The sequence below is a fragment of the Delphinus delphis genome, chromosome 17, assembly GCF_949987515.2.
Source record: "Delphinus delphis chromosome 17, mDelDel1.2, whole genome shotgun sequence".
In the NCBI taxonomy this organism is placed as follows: Eukaryota; Metazoa; Chordata; class Mammalia; order Artiodactyla; family Delphinidae; genus Delphinus; species Delphinus delphis.
The window spans coordinates 45,618,685-45,639,286 of NC_082699.1; the positions used below are offsets into that span (position 1 = coordinate 45,618,685).

The window sequence follows — 20,602 nt, forward strand, 5'->3', positions numbered from 1 at the left end:
TCAGCATTAAATATGATCTGGTCTTTGAAAAGCTTTTGGTTTTATATGATCTTCTATCTGACCACCCAACTGAACTGCTCTGTTCTAATATCTATCTAGCCATTCATCTTCCCTTCCTCTCTCTCTCTTTTACTGAATCTCAAATTGTCCAGTAATTATGTTGTCTACAAATAATGATTTTTTTTTCCTCCTTTCTAGTATTTAGATTTCTTAGGTTGTTCTCTTTTATTACATTGCTCAAGATGTCAAGTACAATGTTGAGATGGCAGAGGACATTCTGTAAAGGAAGTGGTTTTAAAGTCTCACTTTTAAGAGTGATGGTACTTTAGGTTTCTTGGTTATCAAGCATGATTTTCATTTTGGATTTTTTTCTTTTTTATTCTCTTTTGTTTTAATCTCTGGGTTGCTTTTTTAAAAAAAAATTTATTGGAGTATAGTTGATTTACAATGTTGCGTTAGTTTCAGGTGTACAGCAAAGTGAATCAGTTATACATATTTCCACTATTTTTTTTTTTGGATTTTTTCCCTATATAGGCCATTTTTTATTCTCTTAATGTAACGATATTCATAAGTAAATTTACTAATATTTTTCAGAGCAGTCTTGTATTCCTGGGATACGCCTTGTGTGGTCATGTTGTAAAAACATATCAGTAGATTCCATTCATCTCTACTATTTTGAGGCTTCTATATCTATATTCATCCCAATCCCACTGATTACTGGCGAGGTGACTTTTTGTAAGTTAATCCTTTGTGTCTTGGTTTCTCCTCTATAAAACAGGGATAATACTAAGAGATCTTGCCTCCTAGCATTGGGGTGAGGTATGTAACTTTTGTAACAGTCTGTGGTACATAGTAGACACCCAAGAAATGTTAGATATCATTATTATTGTCACTGTAACTGCCCCGGTCTCTTGTTTCCTGGGGTTTGTGTGGGGGTGCATGTACGTGGGTGAGTGCTATCTTTGTTGTGTTTTGATATCCATGTTATGCTGGCTGATTAGAATGAGTTAGGAAACTTTCCAGGTCTTATTACGCTCTGCAATAATTCAAACAATGTTGGAGTAATCTATTCCTTAAAGGTTGCCTGGGCCCATTGAAGGTCCTTGACTAACCTTTCAGTTTCTTCTATGCTTCCTTTGTCTCTTCAGGCCTTCTATTCCAGGCCAAGTTTGAGCATTTATATTTTCCAGGAAATCATCAGTTTCAGATCTTCTTTTATCAATGGTTACGTCTTCTCACTCTTTCTTTGTCTGATTTTACCTCTCCTACCATCACCTTCACTCCAGCCCCACCCTTACACACACACACACACACACACACACACACACACACACACTCATGCACATATTCACACACTGAGGACAGCTCATCACTGCCTTTATGAATATTTCACTAGAAAAATTGGGCCACAGTGAACAGATTGGTGCAGTGATTCCTGAGCTTGTCTCAGTGTAGGTATTAAATCTACGTAAGACCGTGTGTTAGTTCCAAGCCTCCAAGAAGCTGTCACCAAGATGAGTTTAAACAAGCGAGGGTTCTGTTAGGGGAATGTCTGTGTGAGGGAGTGTGGGGAGGGGGCTGGGTGGGCAGCGCCAGGCCCTGAGGCCAGTCTGGCTTCTCGTGCAGGAGAGAGGAGGCGAGATTGGGTGGAGGCCTCTCGCTTGCCCAGCCGTGTACGGGAGTTCCTCAGAGCCTTGGGGTCCTCTACTTTGTGCCACCAGAGGGGCTGTGTGCCTGCCTGAGCCTCCAGGCTGAGTTCAGTTATTGGCTCTAGGGGTGGTGTGGGAAGGCCTGGCTTCAGCGGCTGCTGGGCCCTTGTCAGTTCTCTGCCTGCTGCTGCTGGAGATCTGCAGGGCAAGCTTCCTGACAGTGAGAGCTTTCCACCAATGGCATGAATAGCTTTGTAGGATAGGGACTTCTTACGGGCAGACTTTAGGCAGAAGGATGTTGGGCGCAGGGAGGTGTTTACATCTGAGGGAGCAAGTCTCAACCTTCAGTACCATTTCCGCCCCCCTCCCCTCCTTCCCACCCCTTCCTTTCCTCTCTCTTCTCCTCTCCTTCTCCGCCCCCCCCCACCTCTTCCTACCGTCTCCCCCTCCTCTTTCCTCTTGCCCTCTTCCTGCCTCTGTCTCTCCACGCACACACTTACGTATGTGGTTGGGATGTGTGTCATCACTCTTCCTACTTCATGAGCTTTGTTTACAAATAAAAAATCTCTTTCTAATCCTGAAATTCAGCAGTCCAACACCCCACCCCCTCCCTCTCCATTTCCTAGGGTCCTGTCTCTTCATTAAGTTCATGAATATAGTGACTTACTTAAGTCAAGGTTTTAGTCTTGGTTACAAGAAAAATAATAGGAAATCATATTATTTTCACAGGAAAATGATCCTGTGAGGTCAGGCCAGGGAGCCTTGATCTCTCCTGCACTTTCTGCTTTTGTGGTCCTTTGGAGTTGCTGTTGAAAACCAAGGCATGTTGTTTGCTGGTCACTAAATATTCAGGGGACACGCGAGGCAGTTTGTGTTCTCAGACACGACCTCTTTTCCCCCCATGCGTGCCCATCCTGCTAGAGGCTAGGGCACGAGGATTTCCATCATCTGGCAGGTAGGGCGCTCAGGAAAACCTGGTGATTGCATCCAAGGCATCAGCCTGCACAACCTCTGTCGTTTGGGTGAGGCTCCCACTATAAACTCCTGGTATCACTTACCAGCTGACTGGCGTTGGGACCACTGCAGTCTACTAGAGACGGCTTAATACTATTGAACCTTAAAATGACGTTACTAGCTAATACAGGTATTATGCTTATTGTGCTATGGTACTACTCTAAGCACTTTACATGTATGAACTCAGTTATTTCTCAGTCAGACCCCTGAGGGTTGATGAGAAAACGGGGGCACAGATAGGTTAAGTGATCTGCCCAGGGTCCTAGAGATGACAGGCAGCAGAGCTGGGGTTGGAACCCCTGTGGTCGGATGACGCCATCTGTATTTAGTCATCATGCTTCCTTGCCTGTTGAAAGGGAACAGATAGTGGTCCTGACCTCCTTCTCAGGAGATTCCTTGCCTACTTGCTCTCGCCAGAAGCTTGGTAGTTTAGTGGGTGAAACTGGCAATCACGAGCTGCTTCTGGGCTGCACATATGTTTCATAGGGCCCACGTAGCATTTGCTTAACACTTATTTTGTATTTTTATCAGAGAAATGTATTTAGTTTAAAATGTCAAATAATACTAAAAGGACTTGAGAAAAATAGTGGTTTCCTGAGACCCGCTCTGCTCCCTGGTTTCTGGTCCCCAGAGGCAGCTATGCTCCACTCTTTGCTTTAGTACTTAGCCCCATACGTCTCAATAATAAATACTTCCATTTCTCCATCTATCCATTTAAGGTATTATCTATTGACTTCCAACCATGAAGATAAAGATTTTTTTCTTTTGCTAACCAAAATAAAAAATAGTTATTAATTCTTGTGTCTCTGAAGCATGGGAAAAATAAAAAGAGAGAGAGAAAAGAAAAGGAAAGAAAAAGAAAAAAGGAAACTACCCTTCTCATATTTCAGCCCCAGGTCCAGAGCAAGGGGCTAACCCTGCAGGCAGTGTAGGCCCAGGGGCCAAGTCAGTCCTGGGTAGGGCTCTGGACCAGCCCATGCTTTGGCTCTTAGGCCTGGCTGGCAGGTTGTCTGCCTCAGTTTGGGGAGCCCAGACCTCAGACTAGATGGGGAGTCAGGGTCAAAGGTCTGGGCCACTCAGTTCTGGTGCTCTGGCTAAGGCAGCCAGAGGTCAGTGTTCAGATGTGGGAGCCAGGGCCACTGGGTTCTGTGGTCCACCAGATAGGGCCACAGGCCAGAGACTGAGTTACTGAATCCTAGGCTGGGATGCAGAGTGCGCTGGCCCTCTGGGTACTGGTGCTCCAGGCCACCGGTCCGGAGCTCCTCAGCAGGGGCGGGCCAGCTGCTGGTGGCTGCAGTGGGGTGCCACTCTCAAGAGGAGCAGTGCTGTCCAAGCAAGGGGTGTCCTGGGCTGTTCTGGGGGCTGAGGCTTCAGTGCTGAATTTGGGCTGAGGCTGAGGTCTAGGGGCGCCTGAAATTTGGGGGTGCCTCCTTGGGGCTCCCTGAGACTGGCTCTCCTTTGGTCCCGCCAGCCCCTCCTGATTCGCCAGGCTCCGCTTCCCGCTGGGACCCTCAGAACTGAGGAGAGCGGGCCAGGGATCCTCAGTGGGGGGCCGGCGAAGCAGAGGAGCGGGGCCGTCCAGGCAGCCCAGGGGGCGGCCATTGCAGCAGGGAAGGGGGGTGCCCCTCACCGCAGCCGCCCCAGGGAGGGCCACCGGGCCCCAACCGGGGCCTGGTGGGAGGGATCGGTCGCCACCGCGGGCTGCGTTCTCAGGGTGGGGTGTGCCACGGAGCGGGGGGTTGGTTATTGTTGAGCGAAGTGCAGCCGCCGCCTCTCCTACTGGCTGAGGGGTCCGCGTTCCCGCCTCTGTGGCTGCGGGCACGGCAGCCCCTCGGCAGGCGACGCGGCTGCGCACAGGCCCGGGGCACCGCTTCCGCCCGCCCGCACCGGGGGTGGCCACCCGCCGGCCCAGCTCGCGGGTCGCCCAGGAGACTCGGAAGCTGGTGGAGCAGGACCGTCGTGACTCGTCAGAGGCATCGCCCCTCGCTGCCTCCAGAGAAAGGGTAAATGAATGGGAGGTGATGTTTTCGAGTCCTTGCCTATCTTAATGTATTTTTTTCTACCATCACGCTTGACTGCTAGTTTGGTGAGATGCAGACTTCTAAGTTGGAATTAACTTTTCCTTAGAATTTGAAGGGCACTGTTTCAATTGTTTCTAGATTCCGAAGAGGCTGCTCCTTTATATGTGACTTTTTTTCCTCTCTGGAAGCTTTTTTTTTTTTTTTTTTTTTTTGAGGTACGCGGGCCTCTCACTGTTGCGGTCTCTCCCGTTGCGGAGCACAGGCTCCGGACGCGCAGGCCCAGCGGCCATGGCTCACGGGCGCAGCCGCTCCGCCGCACGTGGGATCTTCCCGGACCGGGGCACGACCCGGCGTCCCCTGCATTGGCAGGAGGACTCTCAACCACTGCGCCACCAGGGAAGCCCCCTTCTGGAAGCTTTTAAGATCATTTTCGTATCCTTGGCTTTTTGAAATTTCGTAAGTTTTATGTGTTAGTCATTCTTTTCTCCTTTCACTTTTTTTGTACTTGGTATTCCATGGACTTTTTGATCTGGGCATTCAGGTACTTCTGTTTGGGGGACTTTTCTAATATTATTTCTGTAATAATTACTTCCCATTAAGTTTTCTCTTCTCTCATTTCAGAATTCATATTATTCTCATGTTGGGCCTCTTGGATCGATTTTATAGTTTGTTCATAATTCCCTCCTGTTGTCCATCTTTGTCTTTTATGTATTCTGTTTTCTGGAGCTGTCCCTGCCTCTATCATCCAGCTCTTCTGTAGAATTTTTGTCATTTCAGTCATCCTGTTTTTAATTTACAAGATTCTGGCTTTCTCTCTCTTTTAAACAACCTCCTTAAACAGCCTCCTTTTTTTTTTAACTACGTAGGTGCAGCAGTTTCTTTTTACCTCTCTGAGGATGTTACATATTTTTCTCTGTTCTCTGCATTGTCTCTGTCCCCTGAAGTTTCTTGTTTGTGTTTTCTAGGTTGCTTTTGTTTTAATCATCGTGATCCTTGCCTCTCCATTGGGCTGTTCAATAGGTGAATGTTAACAGCTGTGCAGTCGGTGACTGGAAGCTTCCTGCGTGTGAGGGGCGGGCAGGGCAGGCTTGTGGATTGCAGGCTCATTTCTCTAGGTGGTGATAGGCCAGTGACCCTTTTCTTTGTGTTACCCCCAAATGTCAGTATCTCTAGGACTTTTCTCTGGAGCTAGTGATTGTCTCCAGGGAAGCCTTTCTGGTTGTAGGTATGGGATGGGATTTTGGAAGCTGGTGGGGAGAGGGGAGTCTTATAGTTGATTATGTTGTCCTTTCACTGAAACCCTCTCTTTTCAGTTAAAGCCTCTACCTTCTCCTTCTACTGTGCTTGATGCTCCCAAACCCTGGGCCTTTTGAGTTCAGTGTTACCAGGGGATTAGGCTTCCATCCATGCTAGGATATTGGAGAGGTAGAAGCCTGGCCATTTGAGGTGGGAAAAGAGATCTGGGTGAGGGGGGTGTTTCTTCTTTTATGTACTTTTAACGAATCTTTCTCCAGCCACTCCCCACACTCCCACATTCTAAGGTCCCTAATGGCTTGCAGTTGCTCAGCCCTTCATACTCTGCGTTTCTGTCTGCGCTCCTGCTTGGAGAGCCCTCTGCACGCATTCAAGCTTCCTCTCACTCCACGCTGCTGGCCCAGTTGCCACTCTTCTGATGTACAGTTCCCCCATTTAACTGATAAAGCTGAGACACTGTCATCTCCTCTCCCAAATCCTTTGGCCTCTTCTTCAACTATCGTTTTAATGGGGTTTCAGAAAAGGTGTTCATCTTGCCACATTTAACCAGTAGCCTCGGTACTATAACTGAATAGTGTTTGTCTTTTCTTTGTTTGGTGTTCTGCTTCAGGGACATTTATTATCTCTATATTTGTTCCTCTTTGTCTCTGGTTATCTATTATCTAATGCCTCTAATTTCTCTTTTTTTCTCCTGCATTCACTGAGATTATCAAGCCTTTCTTGTCATTAATTCCTTTTTCAGTTCTGCTGGTATTATTTGGTCTGTAATGGCTGTTGTTTTGGTCTCTCTTTTCTTAGCTCTGCAGTTTCCCTTTTTTACCTAATTCTGTGGTACCATCAGGTGTGCACTTTTTTCCTTGAGTTCATGTTACTATGTTTTATAGTATAAAGCGATTTCTGAGATTTTTCGGGGGGGTGATTAATTTAGTTTTCTTATGCATGCTGTGTTCTTTTATTATTTTATTTCCTGTAGCATCTTTTGCCCTATTGCTATGCCATTTCTTTTTGACTTGTTTATGCTTGGTATGTTCTAGTCAGACCTTCTTTGGTTATGCTGTAGTCAAAATGAATGATTTCTTTACTGTCTTTCTGCCATCGGAGACATGTTTGCATGCCCTTTCAAGGCTGGCTTGGAGCCTGGGCATTTGAAGATGGGGCAGGGTGGGAACGCTCAGCTTGGCCTTGTGTAGCCTCTGAGTGACTTGGTTAAATGTTCTGTATCGAGTTCACTCCACATCTGCGGGAAGGCATTCTCTTTCCTGCCTTTGGGTTTTAGGTCTGTCCCCTACTTGACCTCGGGGTCCTGGGGCTTCTGTTTCTGCTGGAGACAGTTGCTTTGGTTGTTCACATCCTTTCCATTCTCACTCCCGTCAGTCACTAGGATTGAAAGAAAAGGGTACCTGAGAGTGTTGGCACCACTGTTCATAGTTCACAGTGGAAAGTTGTCATGAAACGTCACCTGCAGCTTTCAACAGGCTTCTTCCTGCCCCTTCCCTGGTTTTTCCTCCTCCAGAGGGTCTTGCTGCATTTATCTGCCATTTTGTTTTCAGTTCTTTCTTCGCCACTAGGGATATTTAGTGCTAGCTCCTTCTTCCATTCCCCTGACCTCTCTGGCTGGACCAGAGCACCCAGGATGAAGCCAGCAGGGACTGTCCAGACAGCTGCCTCTATAACCCCAACAGGTTGCAGAAGCCACTGGGACAAAGGGCTGTGCTGTCACTCCAGTGACCTCTTTCTGTCAAAGAAACCAGGCTGCTCACTGTGTTTGACTGAGCTCTGCAGGACACGTTCACTGGGCAATATTCTAACATTTGTTGGGGAGTCTGTGTAATTTAAAAAAATGCTCACTTTCCTCAGTGACAAGGCAGACAAAGCAGACAAAGGTTGAAGAAGGTCAAATAATATAAAACATACAAGAGTGATATTTGTCTTTTCTTCAGACTTCCACGTACATGTGAAGTAGTCTGATACAAGTTTCACAGGCATTGCAATTTATAAGCGGCTACAATTTCTGGAAAGTTTTCTGCTGCGTGCAACCCCGCCTCTTTCTAATGGGCTTGACACGAGTTTGGCTAGCGTCCGCTGGGAGAGACTAAGGTTGGGAACTAGAATTGCACATTTTCGTGCAGCGGTGAAACCAGGTAGAAGAGGCAAGGCAACTTGAGTTCACCAACATCTTGTGACCCTGTCACATGGCCAGCAGGAGAGTCAATGTGTCTGTAGAATCCTAAATGTTCTAGAACTTCCAGGCTCAAGATGGTCTTATTTACAACACGGGCTCATCCCCTGTGATCTCGTGCTTTGTCCACGGTAGAGCATGGCCCTTTCTGAACTCTCCTGCACATCTTCCGCCAAGGTGGAGACACCTACATCACACATTGCCCTGCTCCTAATCAGTACTTATTATACTTACATGTGACTCTTCCCATGAGAAAACTATAAGTATGGTTTTATAAGTGATGCCCACACAGAGTCTCCTCTTCACTTGGTTCTGTCTGTCCCCCAGGTTTGCTCCCAAGACCCATTCTGCAGGCTCCTGGTCCTTTCTAAGACATTTCTGCCAGTGCTTCCTTGCCTAGTCATCAGAACAACATGTTATCCTTCTATCAACGTCCCTTCAATACAGAATGATTCACTCTTAGCCAATGACAGCTACCTCCACGTGGTTGAGATCATTCTGTGTTTCTTCTTCTCTTTTCTCCCAGACTAGAAATACCCCAAGTTCTTGCCATTTCTCCTAAAGTCTGATAGGGGAGATAATGATTTCTCTCAAAGAGTTTTCCTAAGCTGGTATTCAAGCTGTTTTTGTATACGTAGTTGAATACTAAACCTAACTAAAGAATTGCCTGGGATTTATTGTAATGATTTCAAGTAAGAGTCTTATTTAAACAAGTAAATACACAGATGAAATCAAACACCTCAACGACTTGCCCCAATATCATTTATTGGAAGAGGAATTCTTTCAATTCCCTTCTTTCCTTCTTCCCTCCCACCATCCCTCTCTCCTTTCCTTCTCTCCTTTCTTCCTGTAAAATTTCTTTACATGTGCATAATTTTGCATACCCACATAATTTATGTAAATGCTTGAGTGTGATCATATTATACAGTGTTTGTTGTGTCTCCCTCTTTCCTTTTCTTGCCGCTTCTCTCCACCCTACTCCCCTTCACCCACGTCACACAACCAACCCCATCCCTAAGTATGTATGTATAAAGATTCACGTATGTATACATTCACATATTCATACATTCACGTAACATGTACAGCTTTAAAATTAATTTTTAATTTCAAGCACAGATCTAAGGCCAAAGGAATAACTTTGATTCTTATTTTCCTGATCGTGTTTTTAGAAGCCTGTCTAAATTCTAATAAGGCAAACTAAAGTTTAACTGATTTTTGTTATTTCTAGCACTTTTGTTTTAGGTCAAGTTTATTATATAGTAAACCCATTCACATGCCCTATTTTGTTTTGCAGAAGGGACATCTTGTGTAATCATTGTGTTTAGTGTGGACTTTGTATGGGCTTTCCCATTACTTCCTGTGTAATGTGGATCTCTGATTTATTTCCTTATCTATTACAGATGGAGTTGGATTCTAATTTTTTTTTTATAAATTTATTTATTTTTATTTATTTAATTTTTTTGGCTGCGTTGGGTCTTCGTTGCTGCTTGGGGGCTTTCTCTAGTTGCAGTGAGAGGGGGCTACTCTTCGTTGTGATGCGCGGGCTTCTCATTGCAGTGGCTTCTCGTTGTGGAGCACGGGCTCTAGGTGCGTGGGCTTTAGTAGTTGTGGCACACAGTCTCAGTAGTTGCGGCGCGTGGGCTTTAGAGCTCAGGCTCAGTAGTTGTGGTGCACGGGCTTTCTTGCTCTGCAGCAGGTGGGATCTTCCCGGACCAGGGCTTGAACCTGTGTCTCCTGCACTGGCAGGTGGATTCTTAACCACTGCGCCACCAGGGAAGCCCTGGATTCTAATGTCTTTATCATTGAATATTTCTGTTAATTTTGGAGAAAATAGACTAACACATGCTATGTGAGATTACAAATTGAGTAAGATATAATATCCACTTGCATAAAGATGGTAGAGGTTAAGACTTATACCTAAATAAAGAATAAGGCATAAAATATCGAATGCCTTCAGATGAGGAAAAGGGCTATGTACTCTTAAGGGAGACCCTATGAAAATGATTTTTTTTTCATTAGGTAGAAAATAATCCTTAATTTATCTCTCTCCTGGACAATTTCAGTAGCCTCTTTCTTTCTTATTATGTATTTATTTATTGATTTAGGCCATGCCATATGGCATCTGAGATCTTAGTTCCCCAGGCAGGGATTGAACCCGTGCCCCCTGCATTGGGAGCACAGAGTCTTAACCGCTGGACTGCCAGGGAAGTCCCAGTAGCCTCTTTCTTGATCTCCTAGTACTTCTTTTTTTTAAAATTCATTCACTGCAGCCAGAATGCTCTTTTTAAAACACACATTTGACCAAGTTGGTCTGTTGCTAAAGACCCTGCCTGCCTTTCCAATGCACTTAGAATAAAATTTAAAATCCTTAAAGTGGATTACGAATCCTTGCATAATCTGGCCTCTGCCTATCTCTTAAGCTTCATCAGACACTGCTCTCTTCCTTCTTGAAACCTTATGCTCCAGCTACACTGCCCTTCATTTAGTTCCTCAACTGGAAGAAGCTCCACGCTGCCTCATGCATGCTGTTCCTGTCATGCCACTCTTTTTTTTTTTTTTCTATCTGACTAGTTCCTCCTCCTTCAAGTCTCAGTTTAAGTGTCACTTCCCCAGTAATCCACTCTTATGCAGCCCCACCTCAATCTAAATTAGATCTGTGTTAGTCTGGGCTCTCCAAGCTGAAGACTCCAAGATGGGATTAAACATACAAGGATTTTATTAGGGTAACCACTCGTGTGAAAAAATGGGGAGGGAACTGGTAAAGATGGGAAGGGCTGTCAGACCACGATCCAAGTCTGACTCCGAGGGGAGGAGAGAGGGAAGGCATGTTTGCGTGGAAGCCTCCACGGCTGCTTGCAATCGAAGGAAGATTTGGCAAGGGCACCGGGAGTCTTCAAGCCAAAGTCAGCCGTCAGAGGGGTCCCCTGCCTTCCCAGATGGGGCCTGCCTTCCTAGTCCTGCCATGTGTCTTCACTGCCTGGGAGCTATGAGGAAGGGTGGCCTCCACACAAATGTGGTTGATTTCAGAGTCAGCAGTGGGCTCCTCGATCAATAACGTTTTCTGTGGTTGGAGGACGTGAGGTGTTCATGGCCACCACAGGAACCCTCAGGACATGTTTTCTCATAGCACCTCAGGCTTTTTCTTTGTTAACACGTGTCACATCTACAACTGTGTATTCTTCTGTAAAAGCTTCGCCAGGGCGTTGGGTCTGTCTTTTCATCACTGTATCCCAGTACTCAGAGCAATACCAGCCCGTAGTAAGCACTCAAGCTTGTTGAATCAATGTATTTTTAATTTCCAAGATTTATAAATAGAGGTGTCTCCAGTATATGAAAATCCATGCCCTCTATGATACAATTTTCTATTATGTCTTTCTACCTGGACTCACATATCTAAGAGTGAGAGCCTGTTGTTATAAGAGGACCTCAAAGTGTGAGCACTGGGATGAGATTTTTCTTAGCTTCTAGAGGAAGCTCTGGTGGTAAGATTACTTGAATGAATGAATGAATGAATGAGCAAATGGCAGAGACTTTGCCTCTCTTGATCACCACTGTATCCCCTGCACCTAGATCAGTGCCTGTTGCACAGTAGGAGCTCAAGAGAGGTTTGTTCAATTAATTGAGGGGGAGATTAAGGGGAGAGGGTGGGTGGAGGAGGAAACCTTTTGCCCGAAGATGCATGTAATTTCCACTTTATCCTCAAATAGAAGAGCGTTTATGTGTCCACAAGTGCTTCAAATTAGACAGTAGTGTATGTGTCTTCCAGCAACTTGTGCTTTAATCATTTTGATGTTAACAAAGATACCTGTGTAGTCTTTTTTTTTTTTTTTTTTTGCGGTATGTGGGCCTCTCACTGCTGTGGCCTCTCCCGTTGCGGAGCACAGGCTCCGGACGCGCAGGCTCAGCGGCCATGGCTCACGAGCCCAGCCGCTCCGCGGCATGTGGGATCTTCCCGGCCTGGGGCACGAACCCGTGTCCCCTGCATAGGCAGGTGGACTCTCAACCACTGCGCCACCAGGGAAGCCCCCTGTGTAGTCTTAAGGAAGTGGTATGATTGCTCTGGACCTCAGTTTCCCCATTTGTAAAATGAAAAGTTTGAGGGAAGTAATCATGAAGATTTCTTTCAGCGCTTACATGCTATGATTCTGTTTATAAACACAAAAACAACTTGTACCTCAGACCATCGGCAATCCTTGCAAATACCCATATATAAAAATTATATCTAGCTTTGAGTATATTTGGAATTTAAGTTGCATAAAATACAAGATGCTCCTTTGAGTTTCATTTCTTTCTTAAGTAGGCCTTTTGGTCATAAACTGGGAGGGTTCACAGAGTAGAAATCTATTTTTAAAAGAAAAACAGGGAGAAAGAGAGAAAGGTGCACAGTGGAAGCTTCGTGCTTTAGAATCGGGAATTATATAATGGTTGCTGTGATCAGCTTTTATGTCTGGAACAGAGAAAGGGAAATAAGAATTCTGGATGCCACAGAAAGGAAATGCCCAAACTCGTTAGTTCCCCCAAACTTAAACAGAGACTGCTTATAGAAGCACAGTACTTCTCTCTGTTAGCTGGATGGTCTTTTCTTCCATTCATATACAGTTGTATAAACAAAATCAAAGGAGAATTACTGAGGGCAAATCACTCACAGTTTCACCTCCAAAAGTTGATTTTCTTCTCTTTTTGTTTGTTTTTCTGTTTCATAACCTTATTTATTTACTCACATATTATTAGTTTTAACATGGTCGATGTGATAGTCATCCAGACTCAGGAGTTTAGTAGAATGTCCCTCCATTGGGTTTGTCTGATGTTTTTCTCAACGTTTATTTAGCCTGGAGTTGTGGATTTTTGCAAAGAGGACCACAGAGGTGAAGTGTCCTCATCATATCATGTCACGGTGTTCCTGACATCACTCATGATATTAACGTTTATCGCTTGGTTAAGAAAGTGGCTGCCAGGTTTCTCCACTGAATCAGTTTTGATTATTTACATTTTTCTAGAAATATTTCCATTTTGTCTAAGTTTCAAATTTATTAACATCAAGGTATTCTCTTTTTTTGTGCTCCATCTGAAAGTTTCCTTTATTTCCCTAATATTTGATTATCCTTGCCAGTTTGATAGTTTTCTTTGTCATTTCAAAGAACCAACTTTTGTCATAAGTTGCCCTTTCTCTCATGCCTTTACTTCATTAATTTATGTTTTTATCTTTAGTATATCCTTCTTTCTTTGGGTTAATTCTATTATTTTTTTCTAATATATTGTATGCTTAGCTCTTTAACTTTCACTTTTGTTCATTTCTAGTATAAGCATTTAAAGCTATGAAATTACCTCTAAGTACTGATTTATCTATATCCCATCACATGTGGGATTTATTTTATTATTCTGTTTTAATTTTTAAGATTCCCTTGATTTTTTTGATCTATGAATATTTGGAAGATTATCTTATAATTTCTAAACATACAGTGTTTAAAGTTCATCTTTTTGTTATTGGCTTAAAATTTGATTATGCTGTGGTCAGAGAATTTAGTCGGTTTCATAAGAATTCTTTGAAATGGATATTCTTGCTTAATGGCTTGCTACAGGGTCAATTTTCTTATGTATCATGGGTGCTTAAAAAGAATACTTTCTACTTAAAATTCAGTTTGGAAAAATCTCTTTTAAAAGTAGACCTAACTCATTTTTACTTATTGCAATGCTGAAATTGTAAGGTCTTATTTTTCCCATGTTATGTCATCCTTTTTATTTTTGCTTACTTTTATTTCATTGATCAATATTTCTTTTTTCCATTATTTTTCTCTAGTGATTTTCTAGAACAGTGGTCCTCAAACTTTTTGTTCTCAGAATCGCTTTACACTCTTAAATTGTTGAAGTCCCTAAAAACCATGTGTTTGTGTGGGTTATTTATATATATCTATATATCTATATATATATAGATATATATGTGTTTGTGTGGGTTATTTATATATATCTATATATATAAATATAGATATTTATATATATAGATATATATATGTGTTTGTGTGGGTTATTTATATATATCTATATATCTATATATCTATATATATATATATATCTATATATATCTATATATATAAAAACCATGTGTTTGTGTGGGTTATTTATATATATCTATTATATCTATATATCTATTTATATATATCTATTACAGTTTACCATACTAGAAATTAAAGATGAGAAATATAAAATATATTTTATGATTCAGTTAAAATAATGATTGCATATTAACCCACTGCATATTAACAATGTTATTAACATAACATTTAAAAATGAAATGTTATTAACATAACATTGAAAAATGAAAACTAATTAAAATTTCCAAAACAAAGGAATTTAGTGAGAAGAGTGGTATTGATTTACATTTTTATAATTCTCTTTAATGTCTGGTTTCATAGATGACAGCTGGATTCTCATATCTGCTTCATTCAGTCTGTTGCAAAATGTTAATTTGGTTGAAATCTATGTGAAGAAAATCCTGCTTCACACTGATAGTCAGATGGAAAAGGAAAACGTATCTTCATAGCCTTTTCAGATAATTGTAGATACTTGGATACTGCATCAAAATTCGGCAGATGATAGTTTCTTAAAGGTTAGTTGCAGTGTGGAAACTGAAATCATACAGTGAACTTTCTGTACGCTCTTCCATTAAAATCCCTATGTCTGTTTTGCACTTTGAGTGGCTCTTTTACCTGTTTGTGATTTTTGCAATGTCAGACATTGACGTTTGGAAATGTTGGTTGACAGAGTTATTCATACCTTTCAAATGTTAACATGTTTCATGATACATTAGCAAAAAATCACATGCACTAATATCTCCTTCTAGCTCATCAGAAAATCTTAAGGTATTAGGAAGTTGTCAATAGTGGTGCAAACAAGTTTTCAAAAATTCTTAAAAGTTTAAATTTTATCATTGGCAACAAAGACTGTCAGTTGTTTTCCTTGAAGTGATAGACTCACACTTGGTTTATATTTGAGAAAATGTTGGCCAAACACCCAAGTCTGAAAACATAGATGTTGGCCTGTTAGTCTTTTATGAAAAAAACATCCAGTTCATTTTCAACTTAAACAATTGCACAAGTACTTTCTCTGAGGCAATCATTGTTGTTCAGTATGCAAAAGGAGTGCTTTCTGTGTACTGCCCACTTTGTCACACAGAATATTAAGAAGATGTGTACTCAAAGTTTGAGTTTCATAAAATTAATATTTTATACTATGTTAAGGACATTCTGAAATGAAACTAGCATCTTTTGTTCTTGTGTTTGATTGTTTTGTTTTTATTGTGAATGTGTGTTGCTAAGAATACAGTGACTCAAGGACACCTTGATGTCACTGCCTTGATTCATGTCAGGAACCAGAACTTTTACCCACTATTAGTTTTGTACCATCAGTGCAAATGTCAATATAGTGAAAAGGCAAATGTCTTAGTATCATTATGAAAATAGTTTTGACCTTATGGATCCCTGAAATCTAAGAGACCCTTAGAGGTCTGCAGACCATATAATGAAAATTGCTGCTCTAAAATTTCTCCATCCTATCTTTATCCTAGTAATTGTTACCACTGAATTTTTAATAAACACATTTAAAAATATTTTCTGTCAATATCAGGAATTAATCATTATCCATTGCTCTTCCTCCATACGAAGCAAAATCTTCAGGATACTTTATTTATTTATGTTTAAATTTTTTTTTCAGGATTTTTTTTGATGTGGACCATTTTTAGAGTCTATATTGAATTTGTTACAGTATTGCTTCTGTTTTATGTTTTGGCCACGAGCCATGTGGAATATTAGCTCCCCGACCACGGATCGAACCTGCATCCCCTGCATTGGAAGGCAAAGTCTTTTTTAAATTAATTAATTAATTAATTAATTTTGGGCTGAGTTGGGTCTTTGTTGCTGTGCGTGGGCTTCTCATTGCGGTGGCTTCTCTTATTGCAGAGCACAGGCTCTAGGTTCATGGGCTTCAGTAGTTGTGGCTCACGGGCTCTAGAGCGCAGGCTAAGTAGTTGTGGCACACGTGCTTAGCTGCTCCACGGCATGTGGGATCTTCCCGGCCCAGGGCTCAAACCCATGTCCCCTGCATTGGCAGGCAGATTCTTAACCACTGCGCCACCAGGGAAGCCCGGAAGGCAAAGTCTTAACCACTGCACTGCGGGGGAAGTCCCAAAATCTTCAGGACACTTTTAAACAATCTCCTATCCCCTCTCAGGTATTTCATTCCAGTTTGGTATTATTATCTTTAAGAATTCTTTCCTAGTGGCTTAAATTTCATTTCCATGATCAGAAATTAGTTACAAGTAATTTAACATTTTACTGATTTATTTGATACTCTGATTGCTATATCAGTTTTCTTTCCTACCCTGAATGCCTTGTTTTTCATTTTGAATTGAGAGATAATTCTTTCAAAAGGGATATAGGAGTAGAATAGTTTTTGAATCCTTTTATGACCAAACATGTCTCTATTTTGCCATCACACTAATTGATCTTTTGGTGTGTTCAGAATTCTATGTTCAAATCCCCTTTCTCTTGTCTTGCAGCATTTAGCAGATGAGAAGTTTATTGGTTGACTGTTTCTTGTTTTGTTGAAAGTTACTTGGTATTTGTAGCATTTTTCATTTAATCTTTAACATAGAAATTTTGCTAGGATATGGATAGATGTGTTTCTTTTTATTATCCTTTTTAGCATTTTGGGGCCTTTCATTCCCAAGGCTCAAGTTTTTGTCAGCTGGAGGACATTTTCTTCTGTTATTTCTTTAATTATTTATTTTTCCCTTTCATCCTCTTGCTTTCTTCTGTAACTCTTATCAGTTGAACATTATACCCCTGAATCTATTCTGCATACCTTTTAACTTTGTCTCATAAATTCTTTCTTTTTCTTTAGAAACTGGAAAAACGCTTGCTTAGCTCTCCCAGATCATGACTTTTTTTTCCAGCTCTTCTCTATGCAACTCTCAAACAAAGTTTTACTTTTATTTCAGAAATTATGTATCTTGTTTTGTGATGATTTCTTTTTCATAGTAGCCTGCTTTGCACAGGAAGTATCTTCTTTTTAACATTATTTTCTATATCCGACATTAATTATTTTCCTCATCAACAAGACGTTTTGTTCATCTTGGGCCTCTCTTTTGTTCATGTTAGTTTTCCTTAAATATCTGGTTATTCTTAGTTCTCCTATTAAGAATAAAGAGTTGCGGGCTTCCCTGGTGGCGCAGTGGTTGAGAGTCCGCCTGCCGATGCAGGGGACGTGGGTTCGTGCCCCGGTCCGGGAGGATCCCACATGCCGCGGAGCGGCTGGACCCGTGAACCATGGCCGCTGGGTATGCGCGTCCAGAGCCTGTGCTCCGCAACGGGAGAGGCCGCAACAGTGGGAGGCCCGCGTACCGCAAAAAAAAAAAAAAAAAGAATAAAGAGCTGGACTGCTCACATTTCAGAGCTGCCAGGGTTTGTTAGCAGAGCGGAGCTCACTCTTCCTAGCGTGGGCTGTTCTCTTAAGTGGAAGGAGGAGTGGTCACGGGTGCTGAGCGTACCTGGAGGTTTCCTTTGCATATATACAGGTGAGGTCCCAGGGGGCAAACTTGGGTAGGACACATTGGAGGGTTTTCCCGTTGTTTTAAGCTAAGTATCCACGCCCCCCCCTCCACCTTTGTTTCCATTTGGGATCTTGAAGTTACTCTAGGTGTTATACTGAGTTATTTCTTTCTGGTGCTAGGGCCCCCCCAAAAGCCAACTCCTGTGTTTAAGAAGTGAACGCTGCAGCTAGTTCCTGTGACTGGCTTGGTTATAGATGCTGGAGACTGTGAATTAGAGTTTACCAGGCTCAGTGGGAAAACCAGTTTTCACTTATGCATGAACCTCTCCTGCACCAGCGTAGGGGTGCAGCCTTCTTGACTTTGGTTTCTCCTCTGTTCCAATCTTCTGTTTTCTGTCTTCTTGAAAACAAAATTTTTCTTCTTGAAAACAAAAAACTAAACAAAATCTTCAGAAAACAAATTTCTGTTTTTACATGATTACACGTTATTATGTGTCTCAGTTCAGGGAAATCTTTGAGGGAAAAGTAAACACGTGAAATGGTCATGAGATAGAACTCTGTCCTGCAGCCTTTTAAGAGGCTCTTGTGTTTTTTTTGGTTTTTGTTTTCTTTTTTTGCTGCTAAAGATTTGAGCATGATAAGTTCCTCCAAAGAACTGATTCTCTTTTTAATTTTTGAAGCTAATTTGGTTTTAAGATGATTCTTTTCTTTAAAAATTATATTTTGGTCACTATTGAAATATAATGTTTTTTAATATATCGTGCTTATTTAATGTATATTTTTATTACATCAATTATTTAATATTTTTCTACAGGATATTTAAAAACAGATGGCCTCTGACTGTGTCAAACTAAAGGTAGATAAGGAGTAGTTGCTATCCCTCCCCATATACAATTTATTTGTGTTGTCTGCCTCATGTGTACCCTGCAGAATGTTTCAGCACCTTGGAATTCTACAAATAACTTAAACACGTCATCTTTGTCTTCAAGGAGCTTATAGACTTCCCCTTTGCACAGTTTCTCTAGAACTTTGAATTTCGACATTATCTCATTTACTTCCATGTAAGAAAATTCCCTGTCATATTAATCTCTTGTATTCAGTCTGTTTTCTAGTTCCCTCTTTTCAAGTAACTTTTTTCTGATTAAGAAAATAGAGCATAGTGAAGAATTGGCAACAGAGAAGGTTGCTTAAGAGCTCAGGCTCTGTGATGCCATCCTGGCCTAAGCTAACTGTTGCATAACCCTGGGCAAGCAGCTTAGCACTCTCTGTTCAGTGTCCCTGTCTATGTAAAGGGCATGGTTACCTTGCCTAACTTTAAGGCTATAACAAAGAATAAATGTGTTAACCCATGTCAGGGGCTTAGAACACTATCTGGCATATGGTAGGGGCTCATTAATTATGTGTAACTTAAAGACTATTTGAAAAGTGAAAAAGTAGAAAGAAGAAAATAAAAATTCACCTATAATCACTGTTAACATTTTGAATTTCAATTTACATACACACACACAATTTTAACCAATTTTAGTTATTTCATAGATTGTGAGCACTACAAATTATCTCCGTTTAAAATATTATTTTCTTGTCCTCTTTCTTCTACTTTCCATTATGACAGCTTTTTCCTCATGGTTGTTTCTAGTGCTTGATGATGTGCCTTTCCAGCAGCTTCTTAATTATATCCCTAATCTTCTCAGTCCTTGATTACTTAATAGGTGGACTAAACATGCTTAGGGCACTAGCAAAGCTAGGGCACCGCTGAGAGAGAGAGAGCGAGAGAGAGCGAGAGAGCGAGAGAGAGCGAGAGACAGAGAGAGAGAGAGAGAGAGAGAGAGAGAGATTATTCTTCAGTCAATGGATCAATATATTTTGCAGTTAATATATCCAAAGGGGAACTATCCTAATTTCAATAGACATAAGTTTTGTTTTAAAATTCATTATTTTTAAAAACTGTTCATTTTATATGGTGGAGAGCATTATAATATTTTCACTGAATTAATTGAATTCCCTCTTTCTCAAATATAACCATCTGCAACATAAGATTATCAATATCATTCCAGGCTTTTGGATTCATTTTATTTCCTTTGACTTGTATATGGATTAGGTGAAGGGCAAAAGGTTAGAGTCATTAAGGACAAGTTCTCAGTGTAGAAACTTCCTAATCAATTTCAACCCTTGTTCTAACATGGAAAGTATCTGTTATCTCTTGTGATTTGCCTCTAGCAAGCACCAAAAGGAGGGAATATTATTGAAAGTAGCTACTAGTGAAATGACTAACATCATTGGCATTTAAATTGTGACATTAACCCTGATTAGGATGATTGGTTCATTAGTTTCCATTTGAAAGTCATATTCTATAACTGGAGGAAATGCCAAGATTCCCAAAGAAAGAATAATTGTTAGTTGTTGAAATCTTGCTCTTAAGTTTAGGGTCTGAATATAGTCTTTTTTTTTTTTTTTAGGCTGGGAAGCTGAAGTGATTGTATGTCAGTAACTAGCTACAGTAAATCAGCTACAAGAAATTGAAGTGGATAAAGGCTAAACTCCAAGTGCTGAAGACTCAGCATAAGATGAGATATTCTATTTGGAAAATAGAATTCATAATTCAATCTCAAGATAAAGTCTCTGTACATGTGTGTGAGAGAGAGAGAGAGAGACAAAGACAGACAGACAGAGACAGAGAGAGAGATGGGACAGAGAAGAGGGGGATATTGAGGCAGAGAACATAGCATGAAATCCTAAGAATTACGTAAGAACTTCACTTCTTTTTTTTTTACATTGAAGTATAGTTGATTTACAATGTTTCAGGTGTACAACAAAGTGATTCAGTTATACATATATATTCTTTTTCAGATTCTTTTCCATTATAGGTTATTAGAAGATACTGACTATAGTTCCCTGTGCTATACAGTAGTTCATGGTTGTTTATTTAATATATAGTAGTGTGT

The 20,602-nt window shown here is 41.3% G+C and overlaps 1 protein-coding gene across 1 annotated transcript in view; it reads left to right on the forward strand.

Annotated features, from left to right (window-relative positions):
• GRHL2 (grainyhead like transcription factor 2) overlaps nucleotides 1-20,602 on the forward strand; it is a 154,727-nt gene that overhangs the window by 8,769 nt on the left and 125,356 nt on the right. The window lies entirely within an intron of this gene.